Consider the following 25,191-nt stretch of genomic DNA (forward strand, 5'->3'; position numbering starts at 1 on the left):
AATGAATGCATCAGATGAATGCAATGGATTGCATGAATATGAATGCAATGGATACATATGTTGCCCTTTTCTTCCCCCACCCACCGCCCTCACATAGAATATTGGGATGTGAAGAGATTGTAGGAAAATATAGTAGGAAGCAATTATATTTTCTTCCTCATTTCTCTTTATTTTGTAATGATAAATTCTTCAGCAGGTTTGAAAACTGATGGGAATAGATGCAGTAAAGAGAGATGTAGAAATGCCGGAAAGAGAGGCAATAGAATCCCAAAAACTCAAGTGGCATATGTTCCCATGAGAACCTAGGAGGAAACTGAATCCTTTGATGGCGTTTTCCTCAATTTTAGCAGCAAGAGAATGGTTAAGATAAGTACAGATGCTGGATGGTTTATAGATTTATTTTGAAATGAACATCTCCATGTTTCAAAATAATTAGTGGAATTCACAGTTCTGGGCACACTATATACTGTAATTCTCATGACTTCATGGTATGACTTCCATGACTTCTCTGAAGTATATTTTTCCTTCTGACAAATATAATGTCAGACTAGCCTGCCACAGAGTAAGAGGGACATTGAGGGAACCCACTGACAATTCTCTGTAACTTAGGTTTTTATTTTTCTAATCGAATATATGTAAAGTCTGAGTTGCTATACAATGATAATCTTCAAGTGTGTATTTGTGTGATATGGCCCTCAATCCTCATCATGAAAATAATTGAGAGTGAATTCTAAATTATGTCCAGCTCATCTTTCTATCTCAGGACTCCAATCTATCATGCAGCTAGAATAATTAATAATGCTACACCAGTAATAGCAGCGTCCCCCACCTGCACAAAAATCACAAACAGATGACACATTCATACTCTAAATTCAAATCCATGTACTCTTATTTTCTAGCTAAAGGAAACTGAACTTACTTTTTGTTTTTCTGAAATATTCTTAGCTGTAAAATATGGACAATAATAACTGTGTTACTGGGTGTTTATAAGAACTAAAAGAAAAAATCTAAAGCTCACAATACTTAAGACTTCTGTTTCTACTTGGGAAACAAATTCAGCAGGAAAATATGAGTTATGTATCTGGGTACGGGGGTGGAAAATGAGAAATATTCATTTGGGTAAAAAAAAAATCACACCATATATTTTTTCAACTTTGAGGTAATAATGTAGCTGGCTGTCTCATTTGAAAATAATGAATGATATTGTAATAATTTAATGTATGTGTGTATGTGTATAAAATTTGCTATCTTCTGTTAGGCAAGGAGTTTATACTCTAAGAAAAAAAAAAATCCAAGATATAGGCTTGTTATGAAGACTATGTGCCACGCAGATCTCCCTTGAAGGTAGAGGTTAATTTATTGGCTTTTTGGAGTGACATACGGATGAAGGAGTAAAGAGGGATGTACAGCTGCTAGCCACTTTAGAGATGACCTTGACTGCAGAAGGCTCCTTTGCCCATAGTCACGCCCATTTCAGTGTAGCCCATATCCTGACTGATGCCTGAGTGTAAAGTCCTGGACATTTTACTCCAGCTCAGAAAAACTGTGACACGCAATTGCAATTCTGCAGCGCCTTCCTTGGATTGGCCAAGGCTGTAGTTGACCCTGCATAGTAGTTTGACTTTCTCCCTAAATCCAATTCTGCGCTTGTCCTTTGCCCTCCAAAAATGTTGACCCCCAAAACATACCCCAATAAAACTCTTGCAACTAATCTCTGTCTCGTTGTCTGCTTGCCAGAGAACCCAACTGCCAAAACTTTTATACAGTATAGCTTTTTCTTCAAGTCATACAAGAATCAAAGATGAGAGGTTCCTTTTTAAAATCTAAGTGCAGTCTGCAAAATAAATAAATCAGGCAGTATTTCTTTGGCTTGATTTCCCACTAGTTTATGATATCTCAGAAGAATTAGTTCATTGGGATTTCTGAAACCAAGCTCTGGAAATATTCCCTATGTGTGTCATAATTCAAAACGTGGATATATGGCAAATACAGCCTCTTTTCAACTGTCTTATTCCTTCTATGTGAACATTGTTATGAGGAGCTCCTCTGACCCCAGTCTTTTCTAATGGTTTTATGACTTCTCAGTATCATACTCATCCAACTCTGCACAGACAGATTTCTGTCAAAAGCAATTAGCCTTTATGAAAGTAGCAGGAGTAATGTTTCCTCTGGACAAACCAAATCAAAGTGGTTCACACTTGTCATGTTAGACACTCCTCAGACTTTAGGTTTGAAATAAGTCAAATAACTTCCTCCTTTATTATCTGCAAAGATTCTTGGTAGATAGATTATAGAGTTTCTGTTTCTCAAAGCAATACACTTTTTTTAATACAAGCATATTTCAGACATGTCGAGAGTTCTCTTCCAGACCGTAGTAATACAGCAAATGTTGCAACAAAGAGAGTCACATAAGGTTTTAGGTTTCCCAGTGCATATAAATGCTATTTTTACACTATACTATACTCCATCAAGTCTGTAATAGCATTATGTCTGAAAAACAATGTTCATCCCTTAATTAAAATATTTTATGGCTAAAAAAATACTGTCAGTCATCTGAACCTTCAGCAAGTCTTAATCTTCATACTGATAGAGGGTCTTGCCTCACTGTCGGTGGCTACTCACTGATTAGGAGGGTGGTTGCTGAAGTTGGGATGGCTGTGTCAATTTCTTAAAATAAGACAACAATGAATTGGGCTGCATTGAATGCTTCTTCCTATAGGCTAGTGATACTATTTGATAGCATTGTAGCCCCAGAAGTTTTTTTCAAAATTGGAGTCAATCTTCTCAATCCTCGCTGCAAAGTATATAAAATATTCTAAATTATCTGTTGCTATTTCAACAATGTTCACAGCATCTTCATCAGGAGTAGGTTTCATGTCAAGAAACCACTTTCTCTGCTCTTCCATAAAAAGCAACTCTTCATGTGTTCAAGTTTATCATAAGATTATAGCAATTCACTCACATCTCCTGGCTCCACCTCTAATTCTAGTTCTCACCATGTCTGCCCCATCCGCAGTTCCTTCATCCACTGAAGTCTTGAACCTCTCTTGAACCTCTCAGCGTTATTTATGAAAGATGAAATCAACTTCTTCCAAGCTTCTATTAATGTTGATATTTTTACCTCCTTCTATGAATTGAAAATATTGCTAATGGCAACTAGAATGGTGAATCACTTCCAGAAGATTTTTAGTTTACTTTGCCCAGATCCATCAGAGGCATAACTATCAATGACAGCTATAATCTTATGAAATTTATTTCTTATATAATAAGATGAAAACCTCAAATTTACTCCTTGATCCATGAGCTGCAGAATGGATGTTGTGTTAAGAGGCAAGAAAACAACATTGATCTCCTTTTACATCTTCGTCAGAACTCCTGAGTGACCAGGTGCATTCTCAATGAGCAGTAATGTTTTGAAAGAAGTATTTTTTTTTTTTTTTTCTCCTGAGCAGTAGGTCTCAACCATGGGCTTAAAATACTCACTAAACTATGCTGTAAACATAGTTTACACTTCCATTAACATATGCTGTTATTGAGGCATTGTTATTCCATTTCTTGAGCGCGGGCAGAGTAAATTTACCATAATTCTTAAGTGCACTAGGATTATCAGAATGGTCAATAAACATTGGCTTCGACTTAAAGTCACCAGATACCTTAGCACCTAACAAGAAATTCAGCCCATCCTTTGAAACGTTGAATCTAGGCATTGACCTCTCCTTTTCAGCCATGGAAGTTCTAGATGGCATCTTCTAATAGAAGACTGTGTTATCTACATTGGAAATCTGTTTTTCAGTGTAGCACCCTCATCAAATATCTTAGCTAGATTTTCTGGATAACTAGCTGCAGCACCTTCTGCATCAGCACTTGCTGCTTCACCTTGTACTTTTATGTTATGGAGATGGCTTTTTCCCCCCTTAAACTTTATGAATCCACCTCTACTTGCTTCACACTTTTCTTCTGCAGCTTCCTCCCCTCTCTCAAACTCCAGAGAATGGAAGAGAGTTAGGGCCTTACTGCACATTAGGCTTTGGCTTAATGGAATGTTGTGGTTAGTTTGATCTTCTATCCAGACCACTCAAACTTTCTTCACATCAGCTTCACATCAGGTTGTTTTACTTTCCTATCATTTGTGTGTGCACTGGAGTAGCACTTTTAATTTATGAGATAACTTTTTCTTTGCATTCACTATGTGGCTAACTGGCACAAGAGGCCAAGTTTTCAAGCTTTCTCAGCTTTTGACCTACCTTCCTTACTAAGCTTAATCATTTCTAGCTTTTAATTTCAAATGAGAGACACACAACTCTTCCTTTCACTTAAACACTTAGAGCCCATACGTAGTAGGGTTATTAATTGGCCTAATTTTAATTTCACTGTGTCTCAGAGAATAGGAAGGCTCAAGGAAAGTGAGAAAGATGGGGGAATGGTCAGTGGGTGGAGAAATCAGAAGACGTACACCATCTCATCTTGGACCCTGTGTCAAAAAAATACATACATAGAACCTTTATTAATTAAATTCGCCCTCCTATGGTGTGTTCTGTGGCACCCCAACACAATTACAATAGTAACTTCAAAGATCACTGATCATAGATCACCATAACAGATCCAGTAGTAATTTAAAAGTTTTTACTATTCTGAGAATTCCCAAAATGTGCCTCAGAGACATGAAATAAGCACATGCTGTTGGAAAAACGGTGCCAATATAATTGCTTAAGGCACCTTTGTCACAAACCTTCAATTTGTAAAAAATGCAATATCTGTGAAGCACAATAAAGCCAAGTGAAATGAAACAAAGTGTGCCTGTAAACTTACCACTTCTATTTTATTTCAGATTCCAATTCTATGATACAGTATCATTTAATTCTACTGACTAGACTGCTCCTGTGGAACAGTTACACTCCATAAATAACATATCATTGAAAACATTCTATTCTTCTCCGGAACATTTCTGCTTGACCAATTAATATTAAAATATTCCTTTTATTGGCCAGGCGCAGTGGCTCACGCCTGTAATCCCAGCACTTTGGGAGGCCTAGGAGGGTGGATCACGAGGTCAGGAGATCGAGACCATCCTGGCTAACATAGTGAAACCCTGTCTCCACTAAAAATACAAAAAATTAGCCAGGTGTGGTGGCGAGCGCCTGTAGTCCCAGCTACTCAGTAGGTGGAGCTTGCAGTGAGCCGAGATCATGCCACTGCACTCCAGCCTGGGAGACAGGGAGACTCTGTCTCAAAAAAAAAAAAAAAAAAAAAAATATATATATATATATACACACACACACACACACACATACACACAAATATATAAAGTTTTATATATTTTGTATATAAATATATATATATTCCTCTTTTTGCCTGCATGTTAACAATTAACAAAGAAATGGCATCCAAATGAAGTTTCCTACACCTTTTAATCTCCAATCTGGCTTATTTTCTCTTACTTTACCAGAAAAAAACCGGAAGGATGTTAATAAAGTATTTGAGCCTTTTATATATCTGTAACTTCTAAAGATGTGGGTATATAATTAATATTAAGGTAAGCAGCAGTACCATTTACACCACAATTAAAAGAAACAAACTGACAGCACCTTGCATAAAGCCTGCTGCTGAGGAATGATTCTAAAATAGTGACCTACTATCTACACAGTAGCACACAGGAAGGTACTAGGAAAGTATATCTGAAGGAAGGCAGCTGGAAAGGAAGAACACAGCAGAATCTGAGGTCATAATTTCTAACTCAAAAGGCAGTTTCACATTGTGTACATCTTAGCTCTTTTTCTCTACCAATGAATGCAGTCCCAGGGAGTAAATACAAAAAGATAAGTTGTTTCTTCCAATTAATTCTCTTTTCCTAAATTACTATGTTGGACAAGATAGTAGAAAACATGATCCTCAGTTACTTCAGTGAATTGTCAGCAAAATGAATATAGAACATACATTTCCAAATCAACCTACTCAAAGACATCCCAGATTAAAGTAATGAAACAGCTGAAAATTACTAAGCTAGCTCAAGGAATGAGTGATGATAAAATAAAACTGGAACCTATATCTGGCTCTATCCCAGTGATGTTATCAAGATAGGTAAAATTGTGACAATGTGTGTAACATAGAGAAAGAACCCTTTAATTTTATGGTTATTGTTTGGAAAAACGTGAGCTTATATTCAGCAAATGAAATGATTGATAGTATTGGGAAATTAAGAGATCTTTTTCTCTCATTAAATAGTTACTATATTAGCCAGAGGCACTTTTATTGCTTTTGTTTTACTTACAAATCTGTTAATCCTTTACTTGAATGTTACCCAGAAAATTTCATCGTATCGAATTTCACAGAGAGTCCAACCTGGCTGTCACATTCTTTTCAGTTTCCAGTTATGATTTTTTTTTCTAGAAATGATACAAGAAAATGATTTGTGAGACAATGTAATATAAAAAAAAGCCCTGTGACAGACAGAAGGACAATACTTAAGGTATAGATTACTCTTGACTCTTCAGAGAAATGCCTGGGCATGTTTATATTGAACCCAATAGAATACTAGAAAAAAGAAAATTAAAATTTGGAATTAGTGCACAGGATCATAAAAACATCTGAGAAGCAAAATGTCACATATTCAATAAGCATAGAGAAGACAATTTAAAATAGTTATTTAAGAAAACTACTCAGGAGACTGAAGCAGGAGAATGGCGTGACCCCGGGAAGTGGAGCATGCAGTGAGCTGAGATTGTACCACTGCACTCCAGCCTGGGTGACAGAGCAAGACTCTGTCTCAAAGAAAAAAAGAAAGAAAGAAAACAAACCACAATACTTTGTGTTATAACTTGGCAGAAAATTTAAGTACAATCAAATAAATAGAAAGGCCTGGGCTAAGTAGATTGTCACATAAAATGCTATTCATGGAGACGGTATTTTTTCCTTACTTCATTACTTAGGAAGTAATGAATATTGAGTACAAGCTCAGAGATACCCTGAGTTGCCCCATATAGTAATATGGGCAAATATTTTAGAAAGCGATGCCACTGTAATGAGTGCTGAAAGAACAATGCTTATGTGAAAATGTTTATGGTACGTAAGGAAGTTACAGAAGACTCTCTTTTGGCTAGAGCACGCATTCTCAACAGTGGTATACCGTTCCCAGTGTATAAAATCAGGTTTGGGGAGACAAAAAAAAAAAAAGCAAAACAAAACAAAAAAAACCTTACTTTTCTTATGTATAAAGCATGGATAATATAATACATAAATACATCTGTGGAAGTAAAAGTTTATAAGGGTTCTATTAGAAAGAAATCTAAAAATCCTTTTTTGATGGGGGTTGATGATAAAAAAGGAGTTGAGCAATGCTAGAATAGACTGTTAAAAGTTAAACTAATATATTTAATTATACAAAAATAGATATATATATAGAGAGTACTTATTTTAAAACTGACCTAGAAATAGATTTCCTTAAAGAACTGTAGGTGACTGATATGGTTTGGCTGTGTGTCTCCACCCAAATCTCATCTCGATTTATAATCCCCATGAGTTGAGGGAGGGACCTATAATCCCCACGTGTCCAGGGAGGGGGTGACTGGATCGTGGGGGAGGCTTCCTCCATGCTTTTCTTATGACAGTGAGTGAGTTCTTACTAGATCTGATGGTTTTATGAGTGTTTGGAAGTTCCTTCTTCACTGTTTTCTGTCACCATGTGCAGAAGGTCCTTGCTTCCCCTTCATCATCCACCATAATTGTAAATTTCCTGAGACCTCCCCAGCCGTGTGAAACTGTGAATCAATTAAACCTCTTCCATTTATAAATCCCCTAGTCTCTGGGAAGTTATTTATAGCAGTGTGAATACTGACTAATACAGTGACAAAATTAAAAACATTAAAGCAATAAGATGTAACAAAAGGACAAAGTTTACTAAGTAATTATGTGATCACTTAATTTTTATTTAAAGAACAAACTGTCTTATCTTACATTTTATCTAATAAACAGAAAACATACCTTTTAAGACAAAATTATAAATACCAATTGGCATTTTTTTTTTTTTTTTTTTTTTTGAGACGGAGTCTCGCTCTGTCGCCCAGGCTGCAGTGCAGTGGCTGGATCTCAGCTCACTGCAAGCTCCGCCTCCCGGGTTTACGCCATTCTCCTGCCTCAGCCTCCCAAGTAGCTGGGACTACAGGCGCCCGCCACCTCGGCCTGCTAGTTTTTTGTATTATTTTTTAGTAGAGACGGGGTTTCACCGTGTTAGTAGGATGGTCTGGATCTCCTGACTTCGTGATCCGCCCGTCTCGGCCTCCCAAAGTGCTGGGATTACAGGCTTGAGCCACCGCGCCCGGCCACTAACTGGCATTTTTAATTTCTTTATGTGTTTGGGTAGTCGGGGTGGGAATGATATGTAATTGAAAAATGTAAATAGCTTCAGGAAAAATTTTGGCAGAAATTATTGCATACCTATCCTATGTCAATGCAAAAAGAAAAATAAAACAGGCATTGTATGATATAAATAAGCCATCTTGGCCTTAGGAATTCTTTTTTTTTTTTTTGAGACGGAGTCTCGCTCTGTCACCCAGGCTGGGGTGCAGTGGCTGGATCTCAGCTCACTGCAAGCTGCGCCTCCCAGGTTTACGCCATTCTCCTGCCTCAGCCTCCCAAGTAGCTGGGACTACAGGCGCCCGCCACCTCGCCCGGCTAGTTTTTTGTATTTTTTAGTAGAGACGGGGTTTCACCGTGTTAGCCAGGATGGTCTCGATCTCCTGACCCCGTCATCTGCCCGTCTCGGCCTCCCAAAGTGCTGGTATTACAGGCTTGAGCCACCGCGTCCGGCCTGGCCTTAGAAATTGTTAATTTCATGTGGGCTATTTAAAAAAAATTACAGAACAAAAAGCAATAGGGCATGTCGTGAAGAAATAGTGAGCTTCAGGAGCATAAAGATGATGCATTTAGCTTACTCAGATGCTTCTAAGAGAGGTGATGCTTGGGCTGAAGAATAATCAGTTTGGGAAATAAAGGGAGGGTTTTATGACTGGATAAAGCAGACATGAAATAGCATGGTTAGTGTGGCAAAATGCACTTAGATTTAGTGCTTAAAATTTCTTTTTCTTTCTTTTCTTTCTTTTTCTTTTCTTTCTTCTTTTCTTTCTTTCTCTTTCTTTCTCTCTCCTTCCTTCCTTCCTCCTTCCTCCCTCCTTCCCTCCCTCCCTCCTTCCCTTCCTTCCTTCCTCCTTCCTCCCTCCCTCCCTTCTTCCCTCCCTTCTTTCCTTTCCTTTCCTTTCCTTCCTTCCTTCCTTCCTTCCTTCCTTCCTTCCTTCCTTCCTTCCTTCCTTCCTCCCTCCCTCCCTCCCTTCCCTCCTTCCTTCCCTTTTCTGTTCTTTCCTTTATTTTCTTTTCTTTCTTTTCTTCTTTTCTTTATAGGCATCTACTGCTATACATTTCCCTGTTAAAATTGCTTTTGCTATAGCCTACAGGCTTTGGTCAATTGTATCCCCAATTTTATTTTCCTCAATAAATTTTAAAATTTGCTTTTAAATTTTAGTTGACTCATTGGTTCTTCAGGAGCATGTTGTTTAATTTCCATGTACTTGTAACAATTCTGAATTCCCTCCTGTTGTTCATTTCTAGTTTTATACCTTTGTAGTCAGAAAATATTCTTGAAATGACTTGGATTTTTCTCACATTTATTACAATTTGGTTTGTTGCCTGACATATGATCTATTCTGGAAAGTGTTCCTTTTGCTATTAAGTACGATGTCGTTTGCAGTTGTTGGTTAGAATTTTCTGTAAATGTCTGTTAGGTCAGACTTTTACATTTGATGTTTCTTTGTTTATTTTATGTCTGGATGATCATTGCTGAGAGTGGGGTGTGAATGTCCCCAAATAGTATTGTATTGCAATCTATCCTTTCTTTTATGTCTAATAGTAATTGTTATATATATTTGGGTGCTCCAGTGTTAGGTGCATATACATGTACAATTTTTATACCCTCGTTTAATTGATCCATTTTTCGTTACATAATAATCCTCTTTGTTTCCACGTTGTCTTTTTTTAACTTGAAGTTTATTTTCTCTAAATGTAGCTATTCATGCTCTCTTTCAGTTTCCCTTTTTATGAAATTTCATTCTTCATTCCTTCACTTTTAGTCTATTTGTGTCATTAGAGGTAAAGTGATTTTCTTGTATGCAGTCATATATTTGGTATATGTGTTTTTTAATCCATTTAACTACTTAATATTTATTAATTTGACAATTTAAACCACTTACATGCAAAGTTTTTATTAAAAGGTAAGAACATACTCTTGCCATTTCATTAACTGTTTTTTGCTTGTTTTATAGATTTTTTGCTTCTTTCTTCCTCTCTTATTGTTTTCCTTTTTGGTTTGGTCATTTTGTGTCATGATATGCGTAGAGTCTTTTTTTGTATTTCATTTGTGTATCTGCTGTATTTTTTTTCTTTACAATTACTCTGAGTTTTACATAACAAACTTTATAGCCATAATCGGCTATTTTACAATGATAAAATGTTAACTTTGGTTGCATACACATATGTTAGATGTCTCCCCCCATACACATACATAATTTATAGTTTTATTGCCTTAATTTGGATCTTTTTATATTGGGCCTTCCCTAAAAATGAATTTTAAATATAGTTAGTGTTGATTGTTTTGATTTTTACCTTTAATAGTGTTTTTACATTGTAGTAATGAAGTATTCTCAATTTAATTATGAATTTACCTCTGTCAGTTTCTTGTGTGTTCATGTTAGTAGTTATTGTCCTTTTGGTTCTGATTAAAGAACTCCTTTACACCTTTCTTAGAAGGCTGATATGGGGGCAATGAATTCCCTCAACCTATCTTTGTCTGGGAAATAATTATTTCTTCTTTATTTCTGATGAATACCTTTGCTGTGTATAATATCCACAATTGGCAGAATTTTTTTCTTCAGCAGTTTGAATACATCATCCCAATATCAACTAACTTGCAAGGTTTCTGCCAAGATATCTGTTCATAATATAATGGAGATTCCCTTGTAGGTGACTTGACACTTTTTTCTTGCTTCTTTTAGAATTCTTTCTTTGTCTTTTGATGAATCAATTCTAATATGCCTCAGAAAGAAACTCTTAGGGTTGAATTTGTATGGGGACCTTTAAACTTCATGGATCTATATCTTCATATCTTTCCCAAGGCTTAGAAACTTTTCAGCTATTATTTAGTTAAATAGGCTTTCTGTGACTTTCCCCATCTCTTCTCACTCTGTAACTCCTATAAAGCCAAACCATGTCCTCTTAATGGTGTTGTATGGGTCCAATAGGCTTTCTTATGTGTTTTTTAAAATTATTTTTTCTCTTTTTTCCTTAGACTTCATTTTTCAAAAGACTTGTATTCAAGTTTAGAAATTTATTTTTCTGCTTGATCTAGAGTGCTGTTGAAGATCTCAATTGTATTCTTTATTGTGCTCATTGAATTCTTCAGTTCCAAGATTTCTGTTTGGTTCTTTTTATGATATCTATCTCTTTTTTTTAACTTTCTCAATCAGTTCTTAGATTGTTTTTCTTACTTCAATGATTTTCCTCTGTGTATTCTCTTGCATCCTGCTAAGTTGCCTTAAGATCATTGCTTTGAGTTTTTTTCCAGGTAATTCGTAAATTTCTATTTATTTGGTGTCAGCTTCTGGAGCCTTATTCTGCACCTTCTGTGACATCATGTTTCCTGTGTCCCTGTGTTGAAATTTGTGCAAACAGTGAAATGTCCCTTTTGCAAGGTGAAGTGATGAAATGAAACCTTTGTGAGGTCACCAAAAGTTTCCTTGCCTCCTACCAGCCTTTTGGGCAAGTAGCAGCCTGGCCCCTTCAGGGAAAAACCTGGTGAGATTTATTCAATATGAAGAGACTACCGCTTTTCTCATAGATCTGAGAACAGTTTTCACATTTCAAACTGTTCTGGATGTTGACGCATCTTAGTCTTAGGACAGGTAGGTACTTTGCACTGCAAGAAATATGGAGTCAGTTTGTTTTGGTAAGTATACCCTTGAGAGGGCCTGAATACAAACTACGGTGACACCATTAAGTGAGCCCAGGAGTTGGGCCTTTTTGTAATTCCCTCTTGCTTTGATTCTAATTTCAGGGAAATGCTTCACAGTAGGAGACAGTGAGAGGTGGCTTTCTGGGCATGATTTTATCCTATTGCTCTGGGAAAAAGAAAGCAGAGTAGACAGCAGAGAGATGGTGGATGATGAGGTGTAGTTAAGGGGAAAGACAAACCATTTTGATTGCACAAATTTCTTATTGTTTTAATGACATGTCTTAAATTTTTTTATTGTATAAATCACAAAAATTAAAAAGTGACAATGTAGAATATTTAGAAAATTCAGAAAAATGGAAAAAGTCCTTAACAAAACGTATTGAAGGACATCAAATAATAAATGAATAAATGGAATTAGACTGCAACCTTGGATGGCAGGATATAACTGAATGTATTATGTTTTTAAGTTATATAAATTTAGCATAATTCTAGTAGGCAACTGAATAGGATCATTGGGATTAGGAATTATTATCTTAAAATTTTCATGGAAGAATAAATGAAACATTATGAAGGTAGTATAGTCAATACAATTAAATCAAAAGAATACCTTACAGAATACAGAAATAAATGAAAATACAGCAATTTAATAAAAAAATGAATGTATTACTTAAATGTAACAAGGGGATTATTTATTTAGTAAATGAGTCTGTCACAGCCTTGCTATTTTCCTGGAAGTAAAGAGTGTTGGACTCCTACTTCTTTCATAACCCCCCAAATAAATGGATGAAATATTTTAAATGTAAAATAAAAACCAATGTATCTTTTGAATTTAAACCATGAAGAATGCATATCTAAAATAACTTGGGACAAAAATGTTTTAAATCAAGATAGAAATCCACAGAAGTTTTCAAAGAAAATATGCCTATTTGATGACATAAAAAATTAATTTTTTTTCTGGCAATAAATGCAATAAACCAAATTGAAAGGTCAAATAGGCTGAAAGCAAACATTTTCATTTTTCAGATAATTTGTTATTATTAGTAATGTTCACAAAGCTCTCCAAACTTGGTAAGAAAAAGACGAACATCTTAATACAAAAATAGCATTTCACACTCCAGACTGTTCCTATTGCTCAGGCATCAATATAAATGCAGGTTGATGCTAGTTTCCTCCCTCTCCCGCCTTTGATGCTGCCTCTGGGTGTATCTTAATCTAATTTTATTTTATTTAACTATTTGGCTGATAGGAAAATGCTGTGCTTTCCACAGCAGGCTCTGGTTCCAGACATCCTTCTAGAATTCTCAGGAAATGCTCTTCTGACACAAAAACCTTTCCCTTGCACCCCACGAACTATCCTTGCTTTCTTGTTGGGGTCCCATGATGGCATCATCAGCAGATAAAGAGTAGGTGGGTGAGGCCTGGGAAGGATCTATCTCAGAAACCAGGGGCCAGTGACCTCAGGCTGAATCATGGGGAAGGTTGTCAATGAGCAAGTCAACAAGAAATAAACATACATCATTTTAGAAATATTACACTTATTTTTTAAAAATTAAGGTACTTGGAGAGAAGAGAATGGGGAGTTGGTGTTTAATGGGTTCTGAGTTTCAGTCTGGGATGATGAGAAAGCTGTGGAAATGGATGGTGGTGAAGTCGGAACAACGATGTGAATGAACTTAAATCATACACACGAAATGGTTAAAATGGTCACGTTTATGTTATGTCTGTTTCACCATGTTAAAAGTGAAATTTGGTTCCCAGTGAGCAGATAAGCAAGAAAATGTTTCACTCTACCTGTTGGCAAGTGTATAAGAAAAAGTTGGGCACCTAGGTTGTGTGAGCTTTCTCGGGGCAGTGGTGATGGGCTGGAAGACTAGTGAGCATAGCAAGGGCACATCCAGGTACCTCATTCTAGAGTGGGAGCGTGACAAGGCATTATTGCCCTCTGCCTTCCCAAAGTATCGTGGAAGGTGAGCTTCGAGTAAGCAGGGGTGAGCTCAGGGGTGAGTTGCAGATTATCTATCTGTGGGTACCAATTTTGTAGACAGTACAAAGGTGCTTAGAGGGAGATGTTGTGGGGTCTGAATATCAGCCTGCATTCAACTCATCAAGCCATGGGCCCTCAGGACTGTATCTGTCCACCCCATGCAACCCTCTGTTTAGGTGAGTCTTGGTGCTAAGCCCTGACCATTCTAAAAAAGACTATTTGGCACAGCCTGTATGGGATTTGTACCAAGACTGTGTAGATCTCTGAGTTCACTAAAAACTCCCTGTGCAAATTGTAAGGCATCAGCTAAAAATAGTTCCCCTCTGTAACAGCAATGTGAAGAAGTCAGGGGGAGAAGGATGGAGTGTGGAAAAGAAGGTCACCAGACAAAGAGCAAGACCCGACTGAGTGCACATGGCACGTGAAGAAAATGTCCTAACCATTGAAGAGACTTCTGCATTTCTTTTTTACATTTGTCAGACTTCATCCTTGCTAGTGTTTGAGTAGAGCTGAAAATTAAGTGGCCTCAGGAATGATAGCATAGGCCTAAGGAGAAATTGTAAACTTGAATTCTCCAGGCTACATAAACCCTCTGCTATTTTCTTCAATTTTGTAGTAACTATTTAGTCCCTTTATGTTTCACCCATGCTATAGCCATGCCCTTCAGCACACTTTCTGGAATTATCATATTCCTTCAATCTTCTTCAAATAAATCTGGCCTGGATACCACCCCCCAAAAACTAGTATCTTTCATTTTTCTGGAAGCTGCGCCTCCTCCCCATGGTTGTGCAAGGGTCCTGGGGTCTTCTGAGCATTCTGTGTTTGCTGCTTTTGGTCATCCCAAGATATCTGACCTGCCTCCCCACCCTCCATGCCAAGCATGTGTGGAAATATTCCAGAACTCATGCACTGTAAGTCCAACCACCCAAGGCCTGAGTCCAAGTAGGCTACAGCTCTCAGCTTCTTGCAGAAACCCTTACCTTTCTCCCAGCCTTGGGGTTGAGTTTTCTCTCCTCTCCTCTTCCTCCCACTGCCCTAGGCCATGGACACTTAATTCCTTGAAGACATTGACCTCTGGGCTCATCTGAGAAGTGTTCAGATTGGCTACTGCAATTTAGAAAACCTTGTTCTGGGGCTACCCATTCGGGACCCCTTCCATGCTGTGGAAGCTTTGTACTTTCACTCTGCTCAATGAGACCTACAGCTGTTTCTCTCTATCGGTCCGTGTCTCTATCACTGGCCACGGTCAGCTGCCACACCAATTCTTTGGCGTGGCTAGGCAAGAACCTTAAATGTTACATTTTGGTGAGTCAGCCAGGAGACTCTGGGAAAGGCATCTAGATCATCACATGATGGGCACCACACCTTCAGAACCGGACACTCCCTTATCCTGTACAACTGGGACAAGTTCTACCCTGAAACCTTAAAAAAGAAGTGGCTGATTTTCTTCTATACCACTGTCTGGCCACAGATTTCCTTACAAAATGGAGAAACTTGGCCCCCTGAGGGAAGTATTAATTATAACACACTTCTACAACTAGATCTTTTCTGTAAACAGGAAGGTAAATGGAGTGAAGTCCCTTATGTACAGGCTTTCTTTGCCCTTTGTGACAATACTGCCCTGTGCCAAGTCTGCAAGTTTTGGCCAAATGATAGAGGCCCACAACTGCCCCCATTCTCAGGGCCTCCTCCCTCAGCCCCACTCTCCTCCCCCACTGACTCTCCTCCATCCGGGCCCCCCGAAGTATTAAAAACACACCGGAGAGAGAATGCAGACTCTACGAGCCAGACACCAAAACTATGTCCCTTACAAGCAGTAGGAGAATTTGGGCCCATTCACGTGCATGCCCCCTTTTCACTCTCATATTTAAAACAAATAAAGGCAGATTTAGGGAAATTCTCGGATGATCCTGATAACAATATAGATGTCCTGCAAGGATTAGGCAGTCCTTTCATCTAACATGGAGAGCTATCATGTTACTTCTTGACAAGACCTTAAGTTCCACTGAAAAGGAAGCAACTTTAGCAGCAGCCCGGCAATTTGGGAATCTGTGGTACCTTAGCCAGGTAAATGATCGAATGGCCCCGGAGGAAAAGGAAAAATTCCCCACAGGGCAACAGGCAGTCCCCACTGTAGACCGTCACTGGGATACTGACTCAGATCATGGAGATTGGAGCTGCAGGCATTTGCTAACATGCATTTTGGAAAGGTTGAGGAAGACTAGGAAAAAAGCCTATGAACTACTCAGTGCTATCCACAACTGCACAGGGAAAAGAGGAAAACTCCTCTGCTTTTCTAGAAAGGCTAAGGGAGGCCCTAAGAAAGTACACCTCCCTGACTCCAGATTCCACAGAAGGCCAACTTATTTTAAAGGGTACATTTATCACCCAATCAGTAGCTGACATTAGGGGAAAACTTCAAAAGTCTGCCTTAGGCCCAGAACAAAATTTGGAGGCATTATTAAACCTGGCAACTTCGGTGTTCTGTAACAGGGACCAAGAGGAACAGGCCAAAAGGGAAAAGCGAGATAAGCGAAAGGCAGCAGCCTTAGTCATGGCCCTCAGACAGGGAGACCTTGGTGGCTCGGAAGGAACCAAAAGAGGAGCAGGCCAATTGCCTAGGAGGCCTTGTGATCAGTGCAGTTTGCAAGGACACTTTAAGAAAGATTGTCCAACCAGAAACAAACTGCCCCCTCGCCCATGTCCAATATGCCAAGGCAATTGCCGGAAGGTGCACTGCCCCAGAGGACGAAGGCTCTCTGGGCCAGAAGCACCCAACCAAATGATTCAGCAACAGGACTGAGGGTGCCCAGGGCAAGCGCCAGCTCATGCCATCACCCTCACAAAGCCCCGGGTAAGTTTGACCATTGAAGGCCAGGAAGTGGACTTCCTCCTGAACACTGGCGTGGCCTTCTCAGTTTTAATCTCCTGCCCCAGACGACTATCCTCAAAGTCCCTTACTATCCCAGGAATCTTAAGACAGCCTGTAACCAGGTATTTCTCTCACCTCCTCAGCTGCAATTAAGAGATTTTGCTCTTTTCACAGGCCTTTCATGTTATGCCCGAAAGTCTCACACCCTTTTTAGGGAGGGACATATCAGCCAGAGCTGGCGTTATTACCTACATGAATATGGGGAACAAATTACCCATTTGTTGTCACCTACTTGAAGAAGGAATCAACTCTGAAGTCTGGGCCTTGGAAGGACAATTCAAAAGGGCAAAGAATGCCCATCCAGTTCAAATCAGGCTAAAAGACCCCATCACTTCTTATCAAAGGCAATATCCCTTAAGGCCTGAAGCTCACAAAGGATTACAGGATATTGTTAGACATTTAAAAACTCAAGGCTTAGTAAAAAAAAAATTAAAAAAAAAAATGCAGTAGTTCTTGCAACACTCCAGTCCTAAAAATACAAAAACTAAATAGTCAGTGGAGACTAGTGCAAGACCTCAGAATCATCAATGAGGCAGTAATTCCTTTATATTCAGCTGTTCTCAACCCTTATACACTGCTCTCTCAGATATCAGAAGAAGCAAAATGGTCCACTGCTCTGGACCTCAAAAATGCCTTTTTCTACATTCCCCTGCACTGTAACTCCCAGTTCATGTTGCTATTTTGTTAAAGTCAGGCAGCATTACTAAAGAGGTAAATAAATACATAAATAAGAGAACGAATAGAAAATAGCAAAAAGGAGCTTAAACACTCAGGACCCCAGAATATGTTTAACAAATGGATACCTTGGCTTCTCCCCTTTCTAGGACCTGTAACAGTCATCCTACTATTACTCGCCTTTAGGCCTTGCATTTTTAACCTCTTTGTCAAATTTGTTTCCTCCAGGATCAAGGCCATCAAGCTACAAATGGTCTTACAAATAAAAACCTCAAGTGAGTTCAACCCACAGCTTCTATTGAGTACCCCTGGATCGACCCACTGGTCCCTCAACTAGCCTAGAAAGTTCCCCTCTGGAGGACACCACAACTGCAGGGCCCCTTCTTCGTCCCTAATCAGCAGGAAGTAGCCAGAACGACCGCCGCCCTGTTCCCAACAGCAGTTGGGGTGTTCTGTTTAGAGGGGGGACTGAGAGGAGGGGTTAGCTGAGCTTCCTGGGTTGAGTAGGGGCTCAGAAAGCTGTGAAACTCACTCCCTGCATCAGGACTTACTTCCGTCCTGGATGAATAATACTGAAGATATATGCTTAAAATATTCCTAACACCAGGATTTGTGCGTGTGTTTTCTTCCCCAAGCTATAAACAGTGAAAATTTTGCTGTAAGTTTCCCTGTGTCTTTCTTTCCCTCTCGCCCTTCCCTCTCCCTTGAGACTAAAGTGAAAGGAATGTTAACTGCCCGTTTTTCTGTGACCAGCAGACCTTATCTATGCTCCCAATTCCAATTCCTTGTAAACATACTTTGTAAAGTCCTGTGAGATCCTGTCTCCTTTGCCGTGCCACTGCAAAGTCATAAAATAGATAAAACCTAAGTTGCAAGTCCGATTTTCCTCAAGATCTAAGACATGTTACAAACAGTTAATTGCCTTTGTTTCTCACTCTGGTAACATCTTCCTGCCACACATGTTTCCCACATTAAAGAGTTTAAAAAGCAATCATATAATCTAACTCTGGCCACACGTTGTTTGGGACCCCTTCCAGGCTGTGGAAGCTTTGCACTTTCACTCTGCTCAATAAAGCCTACAGCTGTTTCTCTCTCCAAAGAAAGAAAACCTTATTCTGTCTCTTGAATTTTGGCTTTCAGGACAATTGTGGACTCAGAAATTATATATAGTAAGTCTAACTCTGAATTTTGATTCTTTTTCCTCTCTGCATTCCTGTTGTTGGAATCCTTGTCTTATATCAGGATTTTAAAAAATCAGTTGATGTTAAAAATCATTTGCCATCTTTTAGTTCATTCCACGCATTTGGGGCTGAACAAGCAGAAAGAACAGGAAAGAAATCAATGATGGCAGCTGGTTTGACTGAGAAACCCCAAGGGCACAGGAGCTCCTTAACCTTACATCAAACCATGGAAGAGAGCTCACCAGAAACAGTGTGTGTGCTGGCGTGGCTCCAGGTCATGTTTCTGGCCTATTGTCTCTAATCTGTCCATCTCTGCTCTGTCCTAAAACCACAGGTGACGCCCTCCTCATGTCTCGAAGGTTAGTCACGTGCCCTGTTTACTTTCCTGTGTTTTCTAACAGTTGTACCTAACATCTTCAGTGATATATCTGAAGGTAAAACCCCCAACAAGGGTGTTGCAATGATATAAGAGCACTCTTATATGTGAAAACATCTTTAAGTAGAATAATACCAGCTCTATGCTGGGGATATGCTAACAGGATACTCTAAGCATCACTTAATTCTCACAATACCCACAGAGGTAGGCATTTCTTTTTTTGGAGACGGAGTTTTGTTCTTGTCACCCAGGCTGGAGTGCAATGGCACAATCTCAGCTCACTGCAACCTCCGTCTCCCGGTTTCAAGTAATTTTCCTGCCTCAGCCTCCCGAGTAGCTGGGATTACAGGTGCCCACCACCACCCCCAGCTAATTTTTGTATTTTTAGTAGAGACAGGGTTTCACCATGTTGGCCAGGCTGGTCTCGAACTCCTGTCCTCAGGTGATCTGTCCACCTCGGCCTCCTGGAGTGCTGGCATTACAGGCATGAGCCACAGTGCCTGGCTAGAGGTAAACATTTCTAATTCCTCTGTTACAAGCAAGGAAACAGATGCTATACAAGTTTAACTGTCTTGCCCAAAGTTACATGGCTGTTAAGTAGTAGACCCAAGATATGAACCCTGAACTATTTAATTTAAAAATTAGTGGCATTAATTACACTTTATTTTATTATTGTCGGTCTTAGCCTGTCACCCATTGTGCTCACCACTCACCTGAAAAAAAGTACATTGTAATAAATATTTGTTGAACGAATGAATACTGTCTCCCCTCAAGATCTAAGTAATGGAGACATAATGGTGGAAGGACACCTTTTACTGTCCTGTTTCACGGCTCATTGAAAATACTAGGTTTGGTGGCCTTTTGGCCACTAAGGAGTCCAGCCAACTTTGGGGGTCAGTGGTAAAGAAAAGGTGATTTTTCATTTTAGTGCAGAAACAGTTGATTTTAAGATTTTTGTAGAATTTTTTTTCTCAATATCCTGCAGGCTAGATCTATCAGATTAAGTTGTTATAAACCTGGAAAATATAAATTAACTGAAATCATGAATACATTTTTTTCAGAGGGCCAAAACAAAATTAAGCCACAAGTGAACATTTTTTTTCCCTCAATGATCAATTTATCTCTAAATTTTGGAAAGTATTATTTTATCAACTAACTGAAGTCATGTCAACAGGTGTCTGATTGTCAATGACTTTAAATAATTTCTGACTTGGGGCCTGCCTCAGCATCCAGTCTCATATCGCCTCTTCTCTTGTTTTCAGTGCCTTCTCCGGAGTTGGGAGGTTGTCTGAGCAGTGTTCTTTCCATCTGTATTGCTTTCTCCCCACCACACATGTGCATTTGCCCCATTTGGCCATCCAGCCCATTTTCCCCCAGATGCTTCCAGCCACGCTGACCAAGAGTTTCCATTTCTGTCACTTCTCTTTCCCCTGAATAGTGGTCTGCATTTTCTTGGAACGGTGAACTTCTTATATATGCCAAATACTAAGAGATTCTCAAAATGAGATCCCATATTCTGAACAGGACCTAGAGTAAGGATTCTAGGGAAGGCCAACTGGCTCCCACCCTAAGCAGCACTCTGCTATATTGTCAGCACTGCTCCAAGGCATTGTCTATGGAAAATCAAGGTCACTTGAGAGCTTTTAAACATTCAGAAAGGGAGTTACTGTGTCTGAATTTCTGGAAGTGGTTTTAGTAGGGATGAATTCAATGTAATCTGTGGATTTTTCATGACTTTGTAGGAAGGTTAATGAACATTTCTTTTAGCCCCTCAGGACTGGACCTCTGAATCAGTAGGGAGCATAAATGCAAAAAGTCAGAGGAGGATTGGAGGATGCTGAAGGAGGTCAAAAGGCCTGCAGTCAACCTGCACATGCCTGCCTAAAAGTGATGAGAAAGCTCCACCCAAATGAAGGGGCAGTGGGGCCTGGCCCATCACTACCCCAAGCTACAGGAGAAAGGATTTGGCTATTCCCAGAGTTAAAAAAATAATAATAAGAAGAAATCATTATTTGAGGCTAAATTTTACTTTCCCCATTTCTGAAAAAGATTTTTCTCATGACTTATATAAATTCAAATTTTTCAGCACTGTAATAACATCAGTCAGTTGATCTAGAATGCAAGGTATTAACAACAACAAAAGAAGAGTGAAATCCTATGAAAGTTTCAACATGAAATATTTCTGCAAGGCAAAAAGAAATTCACATTCTTGTACCAGGGAGCTGCAGCATTGTCTAGACCCCTTATGGGCACAAGACACTGACCCCAATGTTTCAGTGAACTATGAAAGGAAACACTGAATTGCCACTGTGGCCCAGGCTGGAGTGCAGTGGTGCAATCTCAGCTCACTGCAACCTCTGCCTCCAGGTTCAAGCGATTCCTGAGTAGCTGGGATTACAGGCACCTGCCACCATGCCCAGCTAATTTTTTTTTTTTTTTTTTTTTTTGAGTGGAGTTTTACTCTTTCTGCCCAGGCTGGAGTACAATGGCGCAATCTCGGTTCACTGCAACCTCTGCCTGCCAGGTTCAAGTGATTCTCCCGCCTGAGTCTCCTGAGTAGCTGGGTTTACAGGCACACACCACCACACCCGGCTAATTCTGTATTTTTAGTAGAGATGGGGTTTCACCATGTTGGCCAGGCTGGTCTCAAACTCCTGACCTCAGGTGATCCACCCATCTCAGTCTCCCAAAGTGTTGGGATTACAGGCATTAGCTCCCGGACCAGCTACTTTTTTTGTATTTTTAGTAGAGACAGGGTTTCACTATGTTGGCCAGGCTGGTCTTGAACTCCTGACCTTGCGATCCACCCCACTTGGCCTCCCAAAGTGCTGGGATTACAGGCATGAGCCACCGTGCCCAGCACATCTCTAGTCTTTAGGTCTTAAAGAGAGATAGTATTCATTCATTCTACAAATATTTATTTTGGACCTAGTATTTATTAGGTAAGTAGTGAATACAATGGCTGACAGGAAGACACAGATATAAAGAGTAACTAAGACTGCTTATTTAGGAATAGTTCCAGGTTCAAATCACAGTCTCTTCCTTAACACCCATGTAACATTGGGGAAGACACTTAAATTTTAAGACCCTCCATTTCCACACTCATAAAAGAGAAATTAAAAATGCCTACCTCTGTGGTTATTGTGAAAATTAAAGGGATAAGTTAAGTAGTACTTAGTATGTTGTCTCCAGCATAATTCTACTATTATTTCTCTTAAAAATGTTTTGGAACCTAAGAGTGCACCTAAATCATTGAAACATCCTTGTTAGGGTCTTATATATATTTTTTTGTTGTTGTTGTTGAGACAGAGTCTTGCTCTGTCGCCCAGGCTGGAGTGCGGTGGCACCATCTTGGCTCACTGCAAGCTCAGTCTCCCGGGTTCATGCCATTCTCCTGTCTCAAACTCTAGAGTAGCTGGCACTACAGGCGCCCACCACCCCACCCAGCTAATTTTTTTGTATTTTTAGTAGAGACGGGGTTTCACCGTGGTCTCAATCTCCTGACCTCGTGATCCACCTGCCTCAGCCTCCCAGAGTGCTAGGATTACAGGCGTGAGCCACCGCGCCGGGCCTAAGGTCTTATCTTAAGAAAAATTACTGAAGATGTTAGATAGAATTGCCAGAAAACACAGGAAAGTAACAGACCATGTGACAAGTCCTTGAGGCCTGAGGAGGACTGGTCACCAGTCACCTGAGGTGTTAGGACAGAGCAGAGATGGACAGATTAGGGACACAGGGCCATAAACATGACCTAAAGCAATGTCAATATGCTGCCTCTGCAGTGCTCTCTTCTGTGGTTTGATGCAAGGTTAAGGAACTCCTGGGCCCTTGAGACTTCAAATGAGCACCAATCACCATTTCTCTTTCTCCTGTTTGTCTTGGGTTGCTCAACCCCATGATTGTGTGATAGACTAAAATAGGTCAGGGTGGGCAAAATCTCTGGTTAAAATGCAATCTTGCCGGCCAGCAGCCCATCTGGGAAGCTTCTGTTCTTCCTCTTCTCTTAAATATTCTCAGAAACACAATAAACCCATCAAAAACCACTTTCTTCACTTCTAGTGGACTGACCATTTATTGTGTTTTCCTGGAAACCGGATTTGGAGTAGACATGAGTGAACACTGGCCTTCAAATGTCAGTAACTGAAAGACAGTCTTGGAGCAGGGCTGACGATCAGTAGCTGACCCTGCTTTTGTCAGTCACAAGGAATGTTTCCTTCTCTAGATAGAGGGATAGAAACCCACATGCCCAACCCAAGTTTACCCAAAGCAGTCACTGGGATACTCATTACACTGTCGTGTCCCACCTTGTCCCTTTTGTTACCTTCACATGTGGTCCCATTTCCTCAGGACCAGAACTCCCTTATGTGGGGAGCAGGACTGCCCTTGAGTTACCCTTCATTGACTGAGATATGTGCCAGTATTTTCAGCAAAACGTGAACCTGATAAAACTTTGCTGAACTAGCTCCCAGGTTCAGAACAAGCTAACATTGCTCAGGGCCTCTATTTAGGGCAATCTGGCAGAACGAGGAGCAGAAAGGCATCTTGTACTATTATACTGATTATAATATCAAAGTATTTAATAAATATGAGTGATATTGTTTCTCCTATCAGTAAACCACAGTCACATCTAGAGGTGACTGATTTTCACTGTCTTATTTCTGACTTTCTGTCACCCCTCAGCTTCTATGTCTTCTTTTCTCTTTTGAATTCTGTCCTTTCTCCTTAGCTGGGAGGTTGTCTGGACGTGTCCCTTCCATCTGCATTGCTCCTTTTCCCACCACCCAGTTGTATTTGTCCTCTGTGTTCATCCAGGACTTTTCCCCCAGGATACTGTGGCCACACTGACCAGGCATCTTCACCTCTGCCACTTCTCCTTCCTCTAAATGCTAATCTGTGTTTTCTTAAACCTATGAACTTTGAGTGAATGCTATATACAAAGAGCTTCTCAAAATTGGATCACATGTTCTAAACAGGACGTAGAGTTGGGATTCCAGGGAAGGTTAACTGGCTCCCATCCCCAGAAGCACTGAGCTGTACAAGGCGTTGTCTATGGAATATCAAGGTCACCTGGGACCTTTAAAACATTCAGAAAGGGCCGGACACGATGGCTCACGCCTGTAATCCCAGCACTCTGCGAGGCCGAGGTGGGTGGATCACGAGGTCAGGAGATCAAGACCATCCTGGCTAACATGGTGAAACCCCGTCTCTATTAAAAATACAAAAAATGAGCCGGGCGTGGTGGCAGGCATCTGTAGTCCCAGCTACTTGGGAAGCTGAGGCAGGAGAATGGCGTGAGCCCAGGAGGTGGAGCTTGCAGTGAGCCGAGATCGCTCCACTGCACTTCAGCCTGGGTAACAGAGGGAGACTCCGCCTCAAAAAAAAAAAAAAAAAAAAAAAAAAATTCATTCAGAAAGAAGGTTACTACATCTGAATTTCTGAAGACGGTTTCAGTAGGGATGAATTCATGAATTCCATGGATTATTCATGACTTTGTAGAAAGGTTAATGAATGTTTTAGCACCTCGGGATGGGACCTCTGAATCAATAGGAAGCATAAATGAGAGATGTCGGGGGAGGATTGAAGGATGCTGATGGAGGTAGGAAGGCCTAAAGTGACCCGCCTGTGCTAGACTGAAAGCGATTCAGGCCCCACCCAAATGCAGGAGCAGTGGAGCCTAAAGCCTTCACGACTGCACATTAGAGGAGAGAGGATTTGACCATCATCCCTCTATTAGAGTTACTGTTAATCAAGGTAGGAGGACAAGATGTGTTCCCATTTCTGACTCTGATTGCCCTAAATAGAGGCCCTGAGTGGTGATGATTTGTCTTGAAACTAGGAGACAGTTCAGACAAGGTTTCATCAGATTCATGTTTTGCTGAAAATACTGGCACATTCCTCCATCTAATGAGGAGTCACTACAAGTAACTCAAGGTCCTTAGTCCTGCTGCCCACAGAAGGGAGTTCTAGTCCTGAGGAAATGGGGCTGTATTTGAAGGTAATGAAAAGGATAAGATGAGACATGATGGTGTGATGAGTATTCCAGTGACTGCT

This window comes from Chlorocebus sabaeus, chromosome 9, assembly GCF_047675955.1.
Source record: "Chlorocebus sabaeus isolate Y175 chromosome 9, mChlSab1.0.hap1, whole genome shotgun sequence".
Classification (NCBI taxonomy): domain Eukaryota; kingdom Metazoa; phylum Chordata; class Mammalia; order Primates; family Cercopithecidae; genus Chlorocebus; species Chlorocebus sabaeus.